Here is a 19,758-nt window from a genome sequence, read left to right on the forward strand (position 1 = left end):
AGATTTGCGCCTGGAAATTATAAGGGAAAAGGTTAATGCCTTAAATGGCCAAATCACACACTTCAAACTTATGTAACCTTTAGTCAATACCAATGAGTAGCTGATTATAAATGTTGACTGTAATGTTAATTAGCAATTACTTAAAAATATGCTACTTCCTTCAAAGTGAAGAAAAACCACGAGATCCAAATGTAAACATGTGGGGGTTTAAGCAGATCAGATAGGTAGGGAGGTGCGAGGGTATGAAGGTATTTGAAAACCAATGAGAGGATCTTGAAATTGATCCGTTCGGTAATTGGGAGCCAGTGGAGCCTGGCAAGGACTAGTGTGATGGAATTTCTCCTGGTGTCCTCGCTAACAATTCGGAATTTAGTTGAATTTTGTGTATGATGGAGCTGGGGAGACCAGCGAGGAGAGCGTAGTCCAGCTGGGAAGTGACGAAGGCGTGGATGAGGGTTTCAGCTGCATTGGTTGTAAGGTATGGGTGAGTTGGAGGTGGCATGGTCACCCCTTTCGTTTTCTATGCCTATCTGCTGTTGAAATATATTGAGTAGCGCTTTAAATGATTCTTTTTTAAACGTCTTTAAAGTTTTTGATAGTTACCGTGACATCAAGTCTGACTCTAGCGTCGATTGCAACAATTTGGCGGTAACTTACCATCCAATATGCAAATGAAGGATTGGAAGTGTATTTCTCCCCTATTGGGCAATTGAGGGAGGATCTGATTGGACTATAAAATAGGCACCTGTTACATTAAGTAATTGGTGCAATACAATTACCATTGGGTGCCCTAATTCGGGGGGGGGGGGGGGCTCAATGCCCATTGAAATGAACGGGTGCCATGTGCTTGTGGTCACTATTTTTCTACCCAAAGACAACAAAAGTACGTGCTCTCTTTGTGCATTTTTACATTAACTTCATTACAAGTAGCTGCTAGGTGTGCAGTTTAAGTGTGATTTATGTTTGTTATCTCATAGTGGTGTTTTTGTTGATATTTATCGTGTTAAAGTTTAAGATTTAATGCCGAGGGTTGTGGATTTCATTGAAGCTACAGTAAAATTCTGTTGAGCTAACTTAACTGTGTTTTAACTTGAGCTTTGTGTATAAATCGAAGGAGGGAATACATAAACAGGTTCAGCCTCGGTCACAGAGGTGTAATTTAAACCTCTGATTGACTGAAGCTTCCCAATTTGCTTTAATTTAAATAACAATTGGTAGTACCTGTCATTGTGGAAGAACTCATTAGTCAAGTTACACCTAATTATAGGGACTTGCATTCGTTAGTGAGGATTGAACACAGAGGCCACCCTGTACACTGCGAGGGAGAGCAAGTCATATCGTTCGTGTACATATAAGGGTGATAGAACTGTCTCAGGGTATGAATGGTGGAACATAAATTCACTAGGATGTTACCAGGATGATGAGTGATCTGAACTGCCCTGAGATTCTGTCTTGTAATGTGTATGATTCTGTGTCTTTATTTAATTGACTTATTGGTTTAGCACAGAAAGGGACACTCCTTTGTTGTGGTTGGGCACTGTGTTGAAACAGTCAGGTAATCAGGACAGTGATTGTGAATGGCTCATGTTCTGGGTTTTTCCCAGTGTGATCAGTGGAGTATCATAATAATCCTTGCATTTGATACAATACCTTATCATATTGTCAAAATGTCTCAAGGTACTCAATTTTTAGCCAGGCCGTTGGGAGAAATTCCCTTCTCTTTCCGAATAGTGCCATGGATTTTTAATACCACCTGAACAGGCAGATGGGACCTCGGTTTAATGTCTCATCCGAAGGGTGGTACCTGTGACGATGCAATACTCCCCTCGCCAAAGTCTTTGTCTCAGAGGTGAGAGTGATAAAACCTGAGCCGGGCTGACAAGATACCTGTCTGAGATCTCCCTATAACAGAAAGGTATGGAATTCGGGCATGAAGCTACAGATATGGGATAATTGCTCAGCCTGGTTACCAATCTGCAATGAACATTTGCAATGCCACGATTACTGAAAGATAGTTAACCCTGGTATGCAGGGCATATCAGCCATCAGTGCTAAGGATCATATCTTGTTTGAGACAAGTGGTTGTTTGAGTAGCTGTTCAGCGAATATTAGGCTGAAATGTAGTTACATAACAAAAGCTGGTTTGAAACGCAGTCACTATCAAATTCTTATGACAAGTTTTTTATATATATAGTATTTAGTACACTGCAAGTTCCGGTCTAGTTAAAGGGGAAGTGCTGGGGAATTTCCAAAGTCACTTTGCTGGACTGTCAGGACAGGACTGTCACAGTGTATAACTGTTTAAACGCACAGACAGATAAACTCATGTCTATATTGAGACAAATGGTGTAACTCACTATGAAGGAAAAATGCAAATTGTGGAGTTTTCATTTTAAATGCTTATTTGAAAAAAAGTTTTACATTCAAAGCACTTTGTGTTGTGAATGCATGAAAAACATTTGAAATGACAAAATCCAACGTTGTTTTAAGGTCACTGTGAATAACCAACTGGGTGGGTGCAGGATGGGTGTCTTTCATAAGCTGAGAAAAACAACGAGACATAGTTCTATAATATTTTTAGTTTTCCTGTGGGAAGGCTTCACACATTGCCTCTTTTGCTGGCTGACATTTGCTGGAACAGAATTGTCTGAACAAAAGTAAGGCTATAATAATAATTCTTGCATTTGATATAGTGCTTTTCGTGTCTTCTAGACATCTCAAAGCGCTTCACAGAATATACTGTAAAGTGAATTGACTGTATATATGTGGGCAAAATGTGGCAGTCAATTGATACAAGTACATTCTAATGATGAAAGGATTCAGGGTTCTGCACCAAGAAAGGATTGAGTAAAAACCCTGAGGTAGAACTAGAGTGTAACCGGGAAACGGGAATGACTAGACCTACTATGATGTAATAAAATAAAAGGGAGGAAAAGGCTCAATGGACTGAATGACCAGCTTGTATTTTGTGCTATGAGATATAAGAAAAATGGGTGAGGGAAACAGTTTATTACATGACAGGATATGCTGCCCTCTCTTACAACACAAGGAAGCCCCACCCAAATGAATGCAGCTCTTTAGTTTCTGAAAGTTGAAGACTCTATAGTAAAGTGCGGATCTAGTTCTCCGAGAGACTTGGGGAATTGTTGATCAATTAAATTCAGAAAACCTAGGTCAATTGAGGGAGAACTGAAGTATTCAAAATGGATCTATTTTCAGAAATCCAAGTTATTAATATGTTTAGGGAGAAAATGTCTTGCACTTTTTAGAATTCCTCTGTTTGATACAGTACATTGAGAATGTACAGGGAGGGACCCACTGTTCTTGATCATACACTGAGGCTTTTGAACAGAACATGGTCTGTTTATACTCAAACTGTTGTACTCTCATCTCCTTTCTGTTTTACATAGAACATTACAGCATAAGAAAAGAAAGGCCCTTCAACCCAACTGGTGTTTATTCTGAACATGAACCTTGTAATCACTTCTCCCATGCACCCCTATTTCTTTTTGGTTGTCTTACTCAGTTTCTCTCTAGTTCTACCTCAGGGGTTTTCATCAATCCTTCCTTGATGCACAGCTCCCTGAAACCTTTCAGATTGCAAGGAGAAAATGGCCATCTCTTTCAGAGATTATAGAACTCTGGTCTGCAATAATGGACAGTGTCCTGTCTCAAAATTCCCCTTATGATTTCACATTTTACAGTTGATGGAGAACTTTCCAGAGATTAACACAATAAGATTTTAATTAGATTGTTCTGAGAGTTGGAAGGGGTAAGTGGCATTTTATGTGTTATGACTCGAACTTAATTTAAGGCTTTGTGGTGTTGTAAAAATATAAAAATATATACTTATGTATTTAAATTAGTTAATATAGCCGGGATACTGGTTTTGTCCTCCCGACTTGAAAAGCCCCAACTCTGATCAGTGAAGCACTAGGTATCAGATACCAAGCTCCGTGACAGCTGGAAAGATTTTAAAAAACCTTTTTCTCCAGAATATAGGAGATAATAATAATAATAATAATAATCCTTGCATTTGATATAGCGCTTTTCATGTCGGGAGGACGTCCCAAAGCGCTTCACAGAATATACTGTAAAGTGAATTGACTGTATATTTGTGGGCGAACGCGGCAGCCAATTGCGCACAGCAATGTCCCACAAACATTCATAGATTGAAAATGACCAATTTATTATTGTTTTGGGTTTTGGAGGGATTATTATTAGGCGTGTGGAGTAAGGAAACTTGCCCAAGGTTTCGCCCTGCCTGGATCTAACCTAACCTAAAATGTTGTACATTGTTATTTGGCCAAATATCTTAATGTTTTATCCTTGATTTTCTTACTGCCCCTCGTGTTTAAAATCAAATGCCAAAGTTCTAATCCTGCAGAGACCCTGATAAACTGCAAAATAATGTTAACGCAGCATACAACGTGTGTGCTACTGTTGAATCATTAACATTTTACCACACCAATTGGTAAATATTTGACTTTTTTTCTATAGCAAATGACAGATGCACCTTTCATTTGCAATTCGTCTATGTTTCTATCTTGCACTGTAATGATTGTAGATGCAGTTGAAATGTAACAATGACTAATGAGAATCTTATGTGACACATGCGTATGTATGTCTGTCTCAACATGCATTTAGAAAGTAAAGTACGCAATATGATAATAACTATATGTATAGGAGTGAGTGCTGGGACCACACACAGAGACCCAGAGAGAGAGACACACACACTCAAAGACCCAGAGAGAGATAGACAAACACACTCAGCAACCCAGAGAGAGACACACACACACATACACTCAGAGGCAACAACAACTTGTATTAATATAACGCCCTCCATGCCGGGCAGTGTCCCAGAGTGCTTAACAATGGTGGAGCCCGATGCCAAGCCAGGCTGAGGGGAATGTGACCACAGGCATGGTTGAAGGTCTTCAGACACAACCTGAAAATGGGGAAAGAGAGGGCCAGGCGCAGGAAAGAGTTCCATAGCTTGGGGGTGTAGTGGCTGAAGGCACGGCTGGTGATCGTGGAGTGGAGGATTTGAGGGACGAGGAGGAGGCCGGAGCCAGTAGAGTGGAGGCAGTGGGTACCGCTGTGAGGAGAGAGAAGGTTGGAGAGATTGGGGGGGGGGGGGGGGTGCCAAGCAATGGAGGGATATAACACTAATGTGAGTATCTTGAAGTTGATCTGCTCTGTGACAGGGAGCCAGTGGAGTTTGGATTAATTGGGGTGCGGAGCTTAGTGCGGGTGAGAAGGCGGGCGACGGAGTTTTGGATGAGTTGAATTTTGTGAATAGTGGAGGAGGGGAGACTGGATAGGAGGGAGTTTGAGTAGTGCAGCCGAGAGGTGACAAAGGCGTGGACAAGTGTTTTGGCAGCTTGTGGAGCGAGGTATTCTCGGAGACGGGCAACGAGGTGGAGGAAAGTGGTCCTGGTCAGGGAGCGGATGTGGTGGAGGAAGGATAACTGGGGATTGAACCTGATGCCCAAGTTACACACGGGTTCAGAGAGTCTTAAGGACAGATCAGGTAGGTTGAGGCAGTCCTCCAACCCTTCTATCTCTCCAACCTCCTCTCTCCTCACAGCACTACCCGCTGCTTCTGCTCTACTGGCAGAGAGAGAACATACACATTCAGAGACTTGGAGAGAGAGACAGACACACACGTTCAAAGATACAGAGAGAGACACACACTCTGAGTTACAGAGAGAGAGACACTAACACTCAGAGACACTTAGAGACACACACTCAGAGATGATAATAATAATAAGATGCAGAGAGAGACACGAACATTCAGAGATGCATAGAGAGACACACTCAGAGACACATTCTCAGAGAGAGACACACTCTCACAGATGCAAAGAGACATACACACACGCAGAGTCACGCAGACACTTATAATCACACACACATATAGAAGAGACATAGACACACGCACATGGAGACACACCCAGACAGTCACAACAGCGGGACCTCCCAGTGTAGCCCATTTGCTGCCTTGCTGCTCACCATGCAAATGCGTCCGGAGCCGCAGAAAAGGTGTGGCCGCACATTTCTATTGGCCCAAGTGATGATCTATCCTGGTTCTTGATAATATAATAATAATAATACTTGCATTTGTCATAGCACTTTATCACATTGTTCAGACCTCTCAAAGCACTTCCTTCACAGGATATACTGTAAAGTGGATTGACTGTATATTGTGAGTACAAAGCCAGTTTTTTCTCAGTTTTCAGGAAATGATTGTACAAGGAAATGATTTTGCCACATAATAACCCCATTGATTCAACCATTTTCATACTTTTGCAGATTTGTGTGGCATTTTAAAATGACACATCAAAATGTCATTCTGATACTCAGTGCTGTGAAGATGCTTGAGTACAGATTTGTGTCTTAATTTTCTACAAGTTGAGTTGCTGATTTTGGCCAAATTGAGGATTGCTGCTGAGTGGAATTGAAACTGGAAGACTAGCTGTACTTCTTTGTGGTCTGGTTTAGAGCAGCAGTGGTGGAGCCCTGGGATCAGGATTTCCACTATACTTTCTCAGCCAGGGTAGATCATGTCCTGTACACAGTGGTTAGAGCACTCGCTTTGCAAGGGAGAGGGACCTGGGTTCGATTCCCGTCAGGGTGAAATGTTGGGCAAGTTTCCTTACTCCACACGCCTGTTTATTTTTTCTGAAGCAATTGTTTTTGTGGTTATATTATTTAAATATTTTATATTACACCATTCATTTTTGTGTGTCTAAAAACATGTGTCTAAAGGCTTACAATGTTTGTTATAGTACTGTTACGGACACCCCATTATTTGTGTACTTTACCTTTTATGTCTATGAGCTATTGAAAGCTGCATTAAGCCTTTGCGCCATTGAAAGTTTGTGTGCTGTTTAAAATTTTGCGCACGCGCGGTTGATCCTAAATAAGTCGCTTAGCTCTAAGCACGTTTAAGATCTGTAGACCAGTATATAATTTAAAGGTAAATACCACTTTGGTGACATTAAATCTGGGATATGGCAACATGAAGGCGGGAAAACAGGATCACATGGATCCAGGAGCGGAGGCATCGTGCTACATTGTATTTTTGGTGGGGAAAAGTTTGTTAGGTACTTTTACAAAAGGGGATGGGCTTAATGCCTTTAAAAGGAGCGAGCTCGAGTGACTCTTGGTTGGTTTTCATCAAACAGATCTGTGCCTGACTTGAGGAAGAGTTGTCCTCCAGGTCATGATTGTTTTTTCCTGTCTTTATTAACGATTGGTAGGGCGTTAGGGTTTCTATTTCCAATGTTGTGACCATTTTCATATTTAATGGGCAGTTTAAGCAAGGCATAGGGTTTGTGAATAATCAATAAAAATACCGTTGAGTTTTCTTGAGCGTGCTTCTCGAGTCTGTCCAAATCAAAGGAGGGAGCGGTTTACATACACAGGTTGAGCCTATGTCACAGTCTGTTAGTGTGAAGAACTCTTGACGGAAGCTTCCCTATGCTAGAATTATAAAGCACTGGTAGAACCTGTCGTTGTGTTGACTCCTATTTTAGTGAAGTTTTCATACAGCAAGGGACTTGCGCTTCACAGAGAAGGATGCATACAGAGGCCATCTAGTACACTACGCAGGTTACACATCGCGGGTTTATACACAGGGGTGAGAACTGTCGCAGTATATGTAGTCCAGAGAAGTCTTGTACTCGCATGGTTGTCATGTGTTAATAAAAACAATCCTAGTATTTGATATAGCACCTTTCACACTGGGAGGACATCTCAAAAGTGTCTCCTAGGATTTACTGTAAAGTGTAGCGACTGGGTATTTTGTAGGTGACTGCAGCAGTCAATTTGTGCACAATAATGTCCCACAAACAGCCATGAAGCGAATGACCAATTTTATTTGGGGGATTGATGTCCAGGGTACCAGGAGAAACCTCCCTTTTCTTTTGGATCTTCTAAACATGCATCTGAACAGGCAGACTGGACTTTGGTTTAATGTCTCACGCAAAGGGCAGCACAACAATGCAGAGCCTCCCCCAATATTGTATGTCAGTCTGTCAGCCGAGACAATGTGAGTTCAAAGTCCCAGAGTGCGGTTTGACCGAAAACCTTCTGACTCTGAAGAAAGAGTGCTACAAACTGAGTTAGGCTGCCTCATTATTATTTATTATTGTTATTATTATAACAGTTTAAATAACTCTATGCAGGTAGTTTCTCAGTGGTGGGTTAGACAGACCAATAATACTGCTATGTTACATATGAATGAATGTTGCTTTTATTAGTATGTTTGAACTTCCTAAAATAGCTACATTTTGCAGACTGTTGATATTTTAATATTATAATAAGTAATACTAGCTGTGAGAATTTTAATGAAGGAACGAATGTTATCTGTGTAGAAATATTTTAGTGATTTAAACCAAAGATTTGGTTTAGGAGGATTACTATTGCAACAACACATCATCAGTACGGTAAAACTAACCTGTCTCACGACGGTCTAATCCCAGCTCACGTTCTCAGCTCACCAGTCTGCCAGTTGGAGTTTTTGTGTGGGATACTGACAACCAAAAGTGGTGAAGACCTGGAGGTTTCAATTATGTTTATTCTGAGGAAGGGTACTGGAACCAAGGATGACCAGATTTGGGGGGGCATTGGAATAAACCTTATGATTTGGTAAAAGAGGGAGAGTGCATATCAGGAATGTTGTTACATCACTGCACCCCTGTAAACCCACATACAATGGCCATTTAAGTAAGGTGGGTGGGTACGCAATGCTGCTCTTTTAAAGTGTGGTGACTAATCCATACAGAATTAATTGCTGTTAATTGCTAATAATCTCTTATTATTTGTAGCATGCAACTACTAAGGTGGTAGAAGACAGACTAGATGGACCTTGGTCTTTTTTCGTCTAGCTATGTTCCTATTAGGCAGTTCCTATTTCCAGGCAGGTCAGGGCGAAACCTTGGGCAAGTTTCCTTACTCCACACGCCTAATAATCCCTCCAAAAACCAAAAGCAATAATAAAATTGGTCATTTTCAATCTACGACTGTTTGTGGGACATTGCTGTGCGCAATTGGCTGCCGCGTTCGCCCACAAATATACAGTCAATTCACTTTACAGTGTGTTCTGTGAAGCGCTTTGGGACGTCCTCCCGGCGTGAAAAGCGCTATATCAAATGCAAGGATTATTATTATTATTATTATTATTAGCATAATAAAGCATAGCCAAAGCAATATTATTGGAATCAGAAAGGTGTACAGTGGCTCGATTCTGGATCATTTTAAAACTTAAGTTCCTGTATTTGGAAATTGGGGTACTGTCTGAGATTTTACATAAGTGGTCCAAGAAGGATTTGGGTCAGGTTTATACCATTGAGCCAAGCTATTTTTACGCTTGGCGCTCTTTTTTTATATAAGAAAAGGTACTGTGTTTTTATTGCTTTCAATTTTTATATATAGTTTTTAATTTCAAAATAGATGAATTCCACAGATGAGACTCTTTAGGGATCTGCTCACATTATATCTACTTTTTTAGAATAATTGTGGGAGTGGCTGAAAAATTAATATGCTTCCAAAGTGGATAATTAATTTTATAATCTTTCTGAAGATAGACCCTGCATTGTGTGTGTCTTGTGATTAAGATTTCTAACAGCATTATGACTAACTGAGAGAAATGTGCACTTCATTCTTGTAATACCTTAGAACAAAGAGTCGCTTTGTTTCTTTATAGAGGCTTTTCTAGTTCTTGAGAGAACTGAGGAGCTTCTGTATTGTGAACTGTAGCAGCAAGAAATGTTCATGTTAAAGTTTTTAAATCTTGGTTTGTTTTTTATTACACGTAATGTAAGTACTTTTCCATTTTGACTACTCAGTTGCCAACACAAAGTTGTGCCAGAAGCCAAACGTCTCTGCCCCCAACCTGTGCCTTGTCCAAACCTCAGAAGATAAACTCTTCTTTCCTTTCTTCTACCCACCCTCCTAACCACTGCAGGAATGTGTCTTTTCCCATTTTTTGCACCAGCCGTTATGCCTATTTGAGGGAGAGTGCCACGTTGTTCTAAATTCCAGGCAGTTTCGTAATTCTGCCTTCACTAGGAACTTAGCTGAAGCCAGTGCATATGTTCCACAAGACTTGTGAAACATTTTCATGGATTTTGGGTGACGTTTTGTGTGTGCTACAGATACTGAAAATATATTCTGTAAAGCCAACCCAGAAACATCAACAACAACAACAAACTACATTTGTATAGTGCCTTTCACTTCGGGAGGACATCCTAAGGCGCTGGACGGGAAGGGATTTGGACCCGAGTTGGTGGTTGGGATCAGGAGGCGTGGCTGGTATGTGGGTGGCTGAAGGTGCAGTCGAAGATGAGGGTCTTGATTGTGCCTTAAAGGAGGCAAGGGAGGGGGCAAGGCGAAGTAACTGTGGGAAGGAGTTCCAAAGGGTGAGGGCAAAGAAGCTGAAGGCCCGACCACCAATGATGGCGTGTGCGGGTGGGGGATGTGGAGCAAGCCAGAGCTTGCTGAGCGGAGGGAGCGAACAGGTTGATTTGGCATTAGCAGGATAGCGAGCACGAGAATTTTGAACTCTATCCTCTGGGGAGCCAGTGGATGATAGGGTCATGGAACCTAGTGCAGGAGAGGACACGGACTGCAGAGTTCTAGATGATCTGCAGCTAACGGAGGGAAGAGTTGGGAAGGCCGACAAACGGGGAGTTGGCGTAGTTGAGCCTAGATGCAATAAATGCATGGATGAGGGTTTCGGCTGCCTGAGGGAAGAGGCATTGGCGAAGCCGGGCAGATTGGGGAAAACAGAGCATGAAGAAACTGTGTTCTTTTCTCTGCAGTCGCGAAGATTTTTCTGATTTATGTTTGTGTGTCAGCTGGCTCAGTTGGTAGCACTCACGCCTCATGAGTCAGATGGCTGCAAATTCAAGGCTCACATTGGGAATTTGAGCTCACAGTTCAGGCTGATGCTCCATTGCGATGCTGGGGGAGTGTTGTGTTGTCAGAGGTGTCCTTCAGATGAGTCAATAAATTAAGGTCTGTTCAGAAGGACTTTAACGATCTGATGGCACTATTTGAAAAGAATAGTTTCTCCCAGTGTCTTGTATAACAATCCTCTGGGTAAAATTGGTCATTCATTTCATGGCTGTATATAGACATTGCTATGTGGAAATTGGCGGCCACATATGTCTCCAAAATACCCAATCACCAAACTTTACAGTAAAACCCTGTGAACCACCTTGAGATGTTTTGGCAATGTAATAAGAGGCTACGGTGAACATCTGATAACTTGCCGCTGGGATAATTCGTCAACACTAAGTCATCATCTCTAAATCATCATTAGAGCTAGTTCCCTTGGGTGCCTGTTTGTAAGTTTCACTGCATATCAAATGCAATGCTATTATTAATATGCTATTATCATTTTGGTAAATGTAACAAAAACAGTTGTGCCCTCATCCAAACTACACAACAAGCACTGAAACTTGCCATTAGTTTTTTTAAACAATTTCACAATTGTATTAAATACAAATCATTACTACTAAAATATTCTATTAAATATACATATTCTAAGTAGAATAATGTGGACCGGAGTACATCAAAACAACATGCGTTTACATAGTGTTGGAGCCATAAAAGAAAAGTCTACCAGCATTTTACAGAAGATGAATTAGAAATGAAGTGAATATTGTCATGGAGGCAAATGTGGCCGCTATTCTGCACCAGCGAGTTGCAATCTAATTGTCGGGTTAAGATCATCGTAAACCATGAAAGGTCATCCCTTCTTTTATTAATGTCATCTGAATCCCAAGAGGGCAGTACTGGAAAACCTTATTTATTTATATTTTGTTGGTAACAAAACTTGTTGGTAATTATTTCTGAGATGAGATTTGACAGAAGTGCAACTTTTATAATTTTTGAGTAGTTTTGTCAAAGTCTTTGTTTTTGTGGGTCGTGAAGAAACAAAGTTGCCTGAGGCACAAGAAGGATTTTCTCGTCATCATTTCTGCAGTTCATGCAGTCGTGTTTGCAAATTGTCCATCAGCCTTTAAACTCCAGCTGGCTTGAACTAAATCCTCAAACCACTGCATTCCAGAGGGCTTTATTTTTGCAGACAGGATAAAGAGCGGATCTATGCTGTTGTTCATTGGTAATGAGATCGACGAAAATGCAGTGAACTCCTGATAACTCAACCTTGGCTTAACTTGTCACTGACGTCATGCTGTCAACATCCTGACTGTATTTATACATATATCTAACTTGTCGCTCCAGATAACTCGTCACTGGACCCGTTTCCCTTGGCGTGATGAGTTATCAGGAGTTTACTGCACTTTGTGTTGGGTATAATTACAATGTTACGTGTTTGTGTGTTTATCCATGTGTGTGTATTTACAAATATAAAGTATAGATTGTATTGACAGATTTGCAATTGATTTGATATTGTTTTAGACTTGTACTGCAGGCACTGCTACTGACAGGAAATTTTAATCACTTAAGACGTGCCTTCTAAGTGTCTTAAAAGGTTGTAAATTTCACGTACTGTTCAATTTAAGGTAAACAAGTATACAGGGCAAGATAAAATCATCATTGTCTTGAGCATTGGTTTGCTTCACCTGTCTATAACAGTTTCAGTCTCAAAGCAATGAAGTTTGTGCAATTTGCTGTGTTAACTATTTTCAGTAAGTGAAGTTTCATAATCTCATATGTATTCTTCCTGTACATACTGTAACATTAATTATATAAGGCTGGTGATTCCATTTCATCTGCAATACTGTGCTGCTTGCATGTTACAGAATAGAGTTTCTCAGCTACAAAACCTATACTTATTTGATGAAGGGAGCATTGGGGAAAAATACTTTTATTTAAGCTGGCTGTGTAAAAAAAAAACCACACTCATTGGTAAATGTTTCTGAGATGAGATTTCACATACAATTGCAGCTTTTTATTTTTTGTGTTTTTTGTTGAGTAGTTACTTCCAAGTTATTCACGAAGTAAGCACACTGTTGCGCTGTTTAACTGCTGTGAATTACTGTTTTCTTGTGTGTGTTTTAAGTAGGATAAATTGCAGAAAGGAGAGCTTATTGATGTTAAGGAATGTAAATTACCATTAAATATCTGGAAGCATAATTGCATAAATTCTTGTGGCTTTATGTGCTTCTTGGCACAAGGGAGCTGTTCCTCCCAAATAATTTCATAAAATAATAGAATCAAGTACAATGGAAACTCGCCATTAAGTGCGGTCAATAAAAGAGCTTATTTTGCTCTTATTAATGAGGTGCCCTCATTAGTGAGTTTTGGATTTTGATTGCCATTAGTTTCATGTGGAAATAAAACACACTGGAAAAAGCTCCCTCATTTACTGCATGTTCATCAGGTGAGCTTCTGCTGATAAAGGTTGGACTTTGTTATGATATGTGTATATGTGTGTGTCGGGGGGTGTTGTCAATTCACCAGATATAGTATGAAGTGTAGCAGCTGGATATTTTTGTAGGCAAATGTGGCGGACAATATGTGCAGAGCCATGTCCCAGAATCAGCCCAAACTTTGTTTTATGGGATATTGTTCAGGGTAAATTTGTAAAAACATTGTGAATCTTGCTCCTCCTTCTGACAGCTGATATCTCTGCAGATGAGGTGGTAGACAGCTGGCTTGCTCCGGGGCTCCAACCCATCTTCTTGTCCACCCCTTCCTTGCTGTAGAAAGCCACCAGGAGAAGCCAGGGGCTACCCAAGTATTACTGACTCCTCTGATTTTAGCTGGGAAATGTCATAACCTTCAGTCAGTCGTTGTCATTCCTCAGTGATAAGTATTGGTTTTGAAATGAATTGTTGCATGAGGCTTTACAGAATACTTTTACCTTGAGAGCAAGTTCTGTCTAAAAGATTGATTACAGCGTTTACAGACTTAGTGGGATTCAACAAGAAGCGTTCCGAGGAAATGTACAAAATGTATTTCATTCCTGACTACTCCTGTCATGTCGTTTGAGTGATCATGGCTGGCTAATTGATGCTGCTGCTTCTTTCCCTCTGAAAAAATATATTTAAGAATTGTGCATTCCATCAGGCTTACAAAGGCTTAATTGGGTTTTAATTTAAATCTTTGAGAGAGAAACAAAATAGACTTTGCTGGCAATTGTTTGATTGGGAGATTGTGTAAACGACTGAACTACATCATTTTAAAAATTAACTTTAAACATTCTAGTTGTTTTTTAGCTGTGTTATATTCTTGTTCTTTCTAAGAGCTGCAGCAGATTATTAATTGCTGAATCTTCATCGTGAAAAAAAATTATTTTTGGAATGAATTGTACTTTATAACTTCTTCCTGTTCTAATTGCATTCTTAATGGGTTTTATTTGACTGCTACATAATTACACCATCCTTTACGATTCAGATATAATTTAGCTCTCATTCCTCAGTAGGTAGATTTATTTTAATAAAAATAACCATTTAGCATTCAGACGTGTAGGAAGCAAGGTGCATTAATTCAATTACATTGTCAGGACTCTCTGACTTAAGTAGCATTTCTAATTGTGTTAAAAGTTCATTTTCCCAATTTCTGGAGGACAAGGCAGTGAGACCATGTTAAGAATGGTGGCAATGAAATTCGATTTTTTTAAAGAAAGCATAGCTCCTTTACTACGTGTATCAGCCTGGCTCAATTGCTAGCACTCTCGCCTCTGAATTAGAAAGTTGTGGGTTGAAGTCCTACGTTGAGACTTTGAATTTCACATAGTCTTAAGATGACTGTTCATTGAAGTACTGGGGATGTGCTGCATTGTTGGAGCTGCCATCCTTCAGATGAGACATGAAACAAACATTAAACAGTATGCCTGTTCAGCTGGACATTAAAAGTCTTATTCGTTATTTTAAAAGAATGAAGGGAGTTTCTCTTGGTATCCTGCTAGATAAACAGAGGCGTGTGGAATAAGGAAACTTACCCAACATTTCACCCTGCTGGGAATCGAGCCCAAGCCTCTCGCGAGCGAGGCCTGTGCTCTAACCACTGAGCTACAGGATTCTACAGGACTTCTTCTGATAAAGCTATAAGAAGAGAACATTAAACATGCAGGACCAATCCTTAAGATATACAGATATATATACATGCCTTACTACACGAAGCAATTGTTGTTTCAACATTGGATTGCTCATCAGGAAATTGGCACGTTAAATTGACAAAGAATATTGCTTAACACCATTTAGAAGATATTCTTTCTGGAGAATGCCATTTGGCATAAGGTCAGCATTGTTAGGAGATATTCCAAAAGTAAAAGTGAAATCCCGCAGCTTGGTGGTTAGCGCACTTGCCTCGCAAGTGAGAGGACCTAGTTTTGATTACAGGACAGGGCGAAATCTTAGGCATGTTTCCTTGCTCCACACGCCTCTGTTTACATAGCAGGAAGTAGGAATCTGGTTGTTAGTAGATTGGTGGATTGCTTTATCGGGGTAATAATCCCTTCAAAAAAACAAATAATTAATTAATTTGATCACTAAATCCAAGACTGTTTGTGAGATTCTGTTGTATGCAATTGGCTACCGTGTTTCGCCCACAAAATATTAAATCACTACACTTTACAGTGTATCCTGTGAAATGCTTTGATTTTCTCAATGACGTGATGAGGCATTACATGCAGTTATTATTGCTAAGTAAACAGACGTGTGTGGAGTAAGGAAACTTGTCCAAAATTTCGCCCTGCCCAGGAATCGAACCCAAGTCCTCTCGCTTGCGAGGTGAGTGCTCTAACCTTTACTACTAATAATAATAATCCTTGCATTTGATATAGCGCCTTATCACGTCTTCTAGACGTCTCAAATGCTTCACAGAATATACTGTAAAGTGAATTTAATCTACAAGACTCCACTTACACAAAAGGTTGAAGGTAGATCTAAAGAAAGTCAAAGCAATAATAAAGATGCCAGCACACAATACGTGGAGTGAAAAGGTTAATGAGGATGGTGAACTGGGTGGCCCTGTTCATACCAAAGATAACGGAGATTCTGGAGCCAATAAGAGAGTTAGTAAAAATAGACTGGGAATTTATCTGGGAATGAAAACAGCAGCAGGCATTTTAAAAAAAATAAAAGACACTATTGGGCCCTGCAAAGGGCTCTTTGTTAAAATTTTATGATGTCAATGCTCCAGTTAAGATATCAGTCGATGCAAGTAAAACCAGGATAAATGCAGTTTTAATAATAATAATACAAAATATTAATACAAAGAGAAGATCCAGTAGTTTCTGCATCAAGAGTATTCTTGAAGGCTGAAAAGAAATATGCATAAATAGAGAAGAAATGTTTACCAGTAGTTTTTTTTGTGTGGTTCAAACAGGCTACAGGTGGAGCCTGTAGCTTAGTTGTTAGAGCACTCGCCTCGCAAGCGTGTTCGATTCCCAGGCAGGGTGAAAAGTTGGTCAAGTTTCCTTATTCGACATGCCTCTGTTCACCTAGCAGTGAGTAGGAACCCGGTTCAGTCGATTGACGATCGCTTTTTTGGGGGGATTAATCCCGTTTTNAAAAAATAGTAATAATTTGGTCATGCAATCCACGACTGTTTGTGGGACACTGCTGTGCGCAATTGGCTGCCTCATTCTGGCCACACAATATACAGTCAATTCACTTTACAGTATATTCTGTGAAGCGCTTTGAGACGTCACAAATACGTGATAAGGTGCTATATCAAATGCAAGAATTATTATTATTATTAAACCGTATGTATTTGGAAAATAGTAGTGGAAAATGATCACAAACCATTAGAAACAGCCTTTAAAAAGGAAACCGAATGAAATGTCTCCAAGACTTCAACACATGCAAATATGTTAACAGAGATATAATGTAGAATTCAAATATACACCAGGAGGAGCATTATATGTGGCAGATGGATTGAGTAGAATAGTGAGTGAAGAAGGAAACATAGAAAACCAAAGATTAGAATAACAAAATGGAGTAGAATGGATGGGAAATGGCTAAAGCGATAAAACAAGAGAAGGAAATAAAAGAGGCAACCAGACAAGATGGAGCAAGGGAAGTAATACCTAACATGTTACAAAATGGATGGTCTGAAAGCTCGAAGGAGATGCCAAGAGGGTGTCAGGAAATAGAAGAGGACACTGGGGGAAAAAGCAAAGGGTGTGGTTATTGTAGTAGGTTTTTTATGTTGAGACCCAATAAATTAAATAACGCATCAGTACTTTGGATTACCTGTAACAACCTCTATTTTCATTATACCTGGTTTATGCTATACCCTATAACTTGAGGGGATCTACAAATATCCGGAAATCAACTTAATAGTCCAAACGCATCACTTATGATATTTGGAAATTGTAAACCTAGGTGATCTTTGTAAATATACTTTTATTATTAATTATTTGTCACAGGCATTTCAGTCCCACCCCCCTATTTGGGGGAAGGAATTTTATTGGCTGGACACTGGCACCAGTGTCAGGAGGTGAAGAATGTTTTTCTGAGACAGTCTTGTGCCAACTCTGGATGAATCAGAACAGAACCTTTGGTGTGTGGGCAAGTTAGTCCAGCAGGATCTTGAGTATATAATAAACAAGTGAGCAGGAAAATCATGAGTTTGGAAAAGTGGTGTTATCTTGTTTCATTTGGCTACTTGGAAATGTACTTGGATATTGAATGACCCCTCTCCGCTAACCACCTGTGAAAAGTACTCCACGAAGGTTGTACCAGGTACTGTTTTCATAATGTTTGAACCCATAATGCTAGTTAAAGCCCCCAAAAAACAAGTATTAAAATTGTAATGACTTCAGTAAAAGCAGCACTTCCCAGAGTTTACTGATTTTATAAAGCTGGCAAGACTCTGGGTTAATTGACAGTTGCCTGTTAATCATCTTCTTTGGTGTACTCGGCATATACTTGTTTTGGAAGGCTCAGGTCATGCACACATTGTCTGTTTGTAGGTTTGAGTCCAAGAATTGCCTGACACTTTGTAGGTGGGACTTTGGACAGATGATTGGGGCTCTCTTTGGTAGGAGGGGAGAGAAAAAAGCTAAATAAGTCAAACTCTTGAGTAAGCTAATTACGCAATTTCACTCTGCTGTGTTGCCCAATTATCCTGGTGGTTTGGCTGAAAGACTGTAAAGATAAGAATAAAAGTTGTTATGAAAGCATTTTGGATCTATATTAAAAAAAATGCTGTTACATCCAACTCAATCCCTGTGAAGTGCTGCGGGATATTATCTATGCGAAAGTCACAGTATGTGTTGATCAATGTGATCAAGCCATTAAGATTTTTTTTACATTCAGCGTCATGTACAAATTTGATTTAAGGATCAAAGTCATTTAATTCCTTGTATGCAATCAAGTTTTTTTTATATCTTGTGATATAATTTGTTAGGCAAATTGATTGTCTTCATGTTCTGCGCACATTATAGGCAATTGGCTTCATGCATGTGATTGTAATTTTCAGAACAAATCATTTTGCCTATTTGGGATTTTATTGAGAAAAAGTCGTGCTTGCTGTCACTTAAGATTACAATATGTTGATTGTATTGCAATCATACACAACCATCCCATACTTTGTTAATGCAAAAAGATAAAGATAGCATTGATTGATTGAGAAGCATTGATTGACTGAGAAGTATAGTCTTGATTGTGAAGTGGAAGCACGACTCAAGAAGATGCATTAATCAGCATTCCTAATATATTGGTGCTCCTTCGAAAAGAAGTGTCTTTTATAGAATTTAAAAATACATTGCATTTTGTGCTTTACTGATGGTGTCTGAAAGCACTTCACAGGTAATTACTGTCAAATGTGGTAATTGTAGGCAAACACGGTAGGTAATCTTTTAGTAGACAGACACGGCAGCCATTTACCGTCAGCCAAGTCTCAAGAAACAGCTATGGAGTGACTGACCGATTCACCTGGACTCACTATTGACCACTATCAATTGGGTTGTGGTGACCCAAGCTCATGTCAGATGTTCTGCAGTCAATGGGAACATTTTCTTCCCTGCCTGGCAAGCCCAAGATCTCACATGGAAAACTTGGTATTCATTTAGCTTCATTGCTACCAGTAATCAAATAGATGCTGGTAATTGTTTGTTAAAATTGCTGGGGAGGTGGGAGGAGGGAAAGATTTGAAAAAGAACCGTCTTTGACCACAATTTGTTTTAAATCCTCATTTTTTTCTTCCTCTCCTTGAATATAAAAAAAGTCATGCAGATAGTTTTTACGTTTACTATCAAAAGACTGAAGCTCTTTTTACTTATATGCTAATTACATTTTTCTTAGTTTCAGCCATTATCAGCAGCTGTTGTGGGTTTTTTGCGTGTAGAATTCAAGAGCAAATACTGTAGTGTTGATGATATAATCAAATTTTAATGTGGCAAGCAGTGAGACCGATTTCAGCTTACTGCAGGATTCTATGTAAAGGGAAGGGGGTGGGAAATCCATCAGCTAAAAAAATCAAATAGCAAAATTAAATACATGGCTTTGTTACATTCATTGCAAGATCTAAGCAACTGTATGTCTGGAATATACTGAATTACTGATTACCTGCTTTCACATGCACAAGCTCGGAGCACATTAATTCTGTTGAAGCTGTCAGCTGTGAGTCATTTATTCTGGAAGAGAAGAGAAGTACTTTGACACATCTTTATGTGGGGGAAAAAAAAGCTCTTTGTTACATACTACTTGGAACATTATGGCGTTACTTTCATATATCCACCCCCTCCCACACCTAACCCCTTGATACCAGCATAATAAGTATGCTTGTTAATATCCTGTTGTAGCAGAGAATCACTTTCCTCCCACAGTC

At 39.7% G+C, this 19,758-nt stretch overlaps 1 protein-coding gene across 5 annotated transcripts in view; it reads left to right on the forward strand.

The window, feature by feature from the left end:
• sgk3 (serum/glucocorticoid regulated kinase family member 3) overlaps positions 1-19,758 on the forward strand; it is a 68,197-nt gene that overhangs the window by 4,345 nt on the left and 44,094 nt on the right. For 2 of the 5 annotated variants that reach the window (XM_007896755.2, XM_007896758.2), the window contains exon 1: positions 809-883. The exons of the other annotated variants lie outside the window; for them this stretch is intronic. The gene's annotated coding sequence lies outside the window, so the exon portion shown is untranslated. Of the gene's footprint in view, positions 1-808; positions 884-19,758 lie in introns of those variants that run through there. 5 annotated transcript variants of the gene reach the window in all.

This window comes from Callorhinchus milii, unplaced genomic scaffold (genome assembly GCF_018977255.1).
Source record: "Callorhinchus milii isolate IMCB2004 unplaced genomic scaffold, IMCB_Cmil_1.0 Scaffold2, whole genome shotgun sequence".
Taxonomy (NCBI): domain Eukaryota; kingdom Metazoa; phylum Chordata; class Chondrichthyes; order Chimaeriformes; family Callorhinchidae; genus Callorhinchus; species Callorhinchus milii.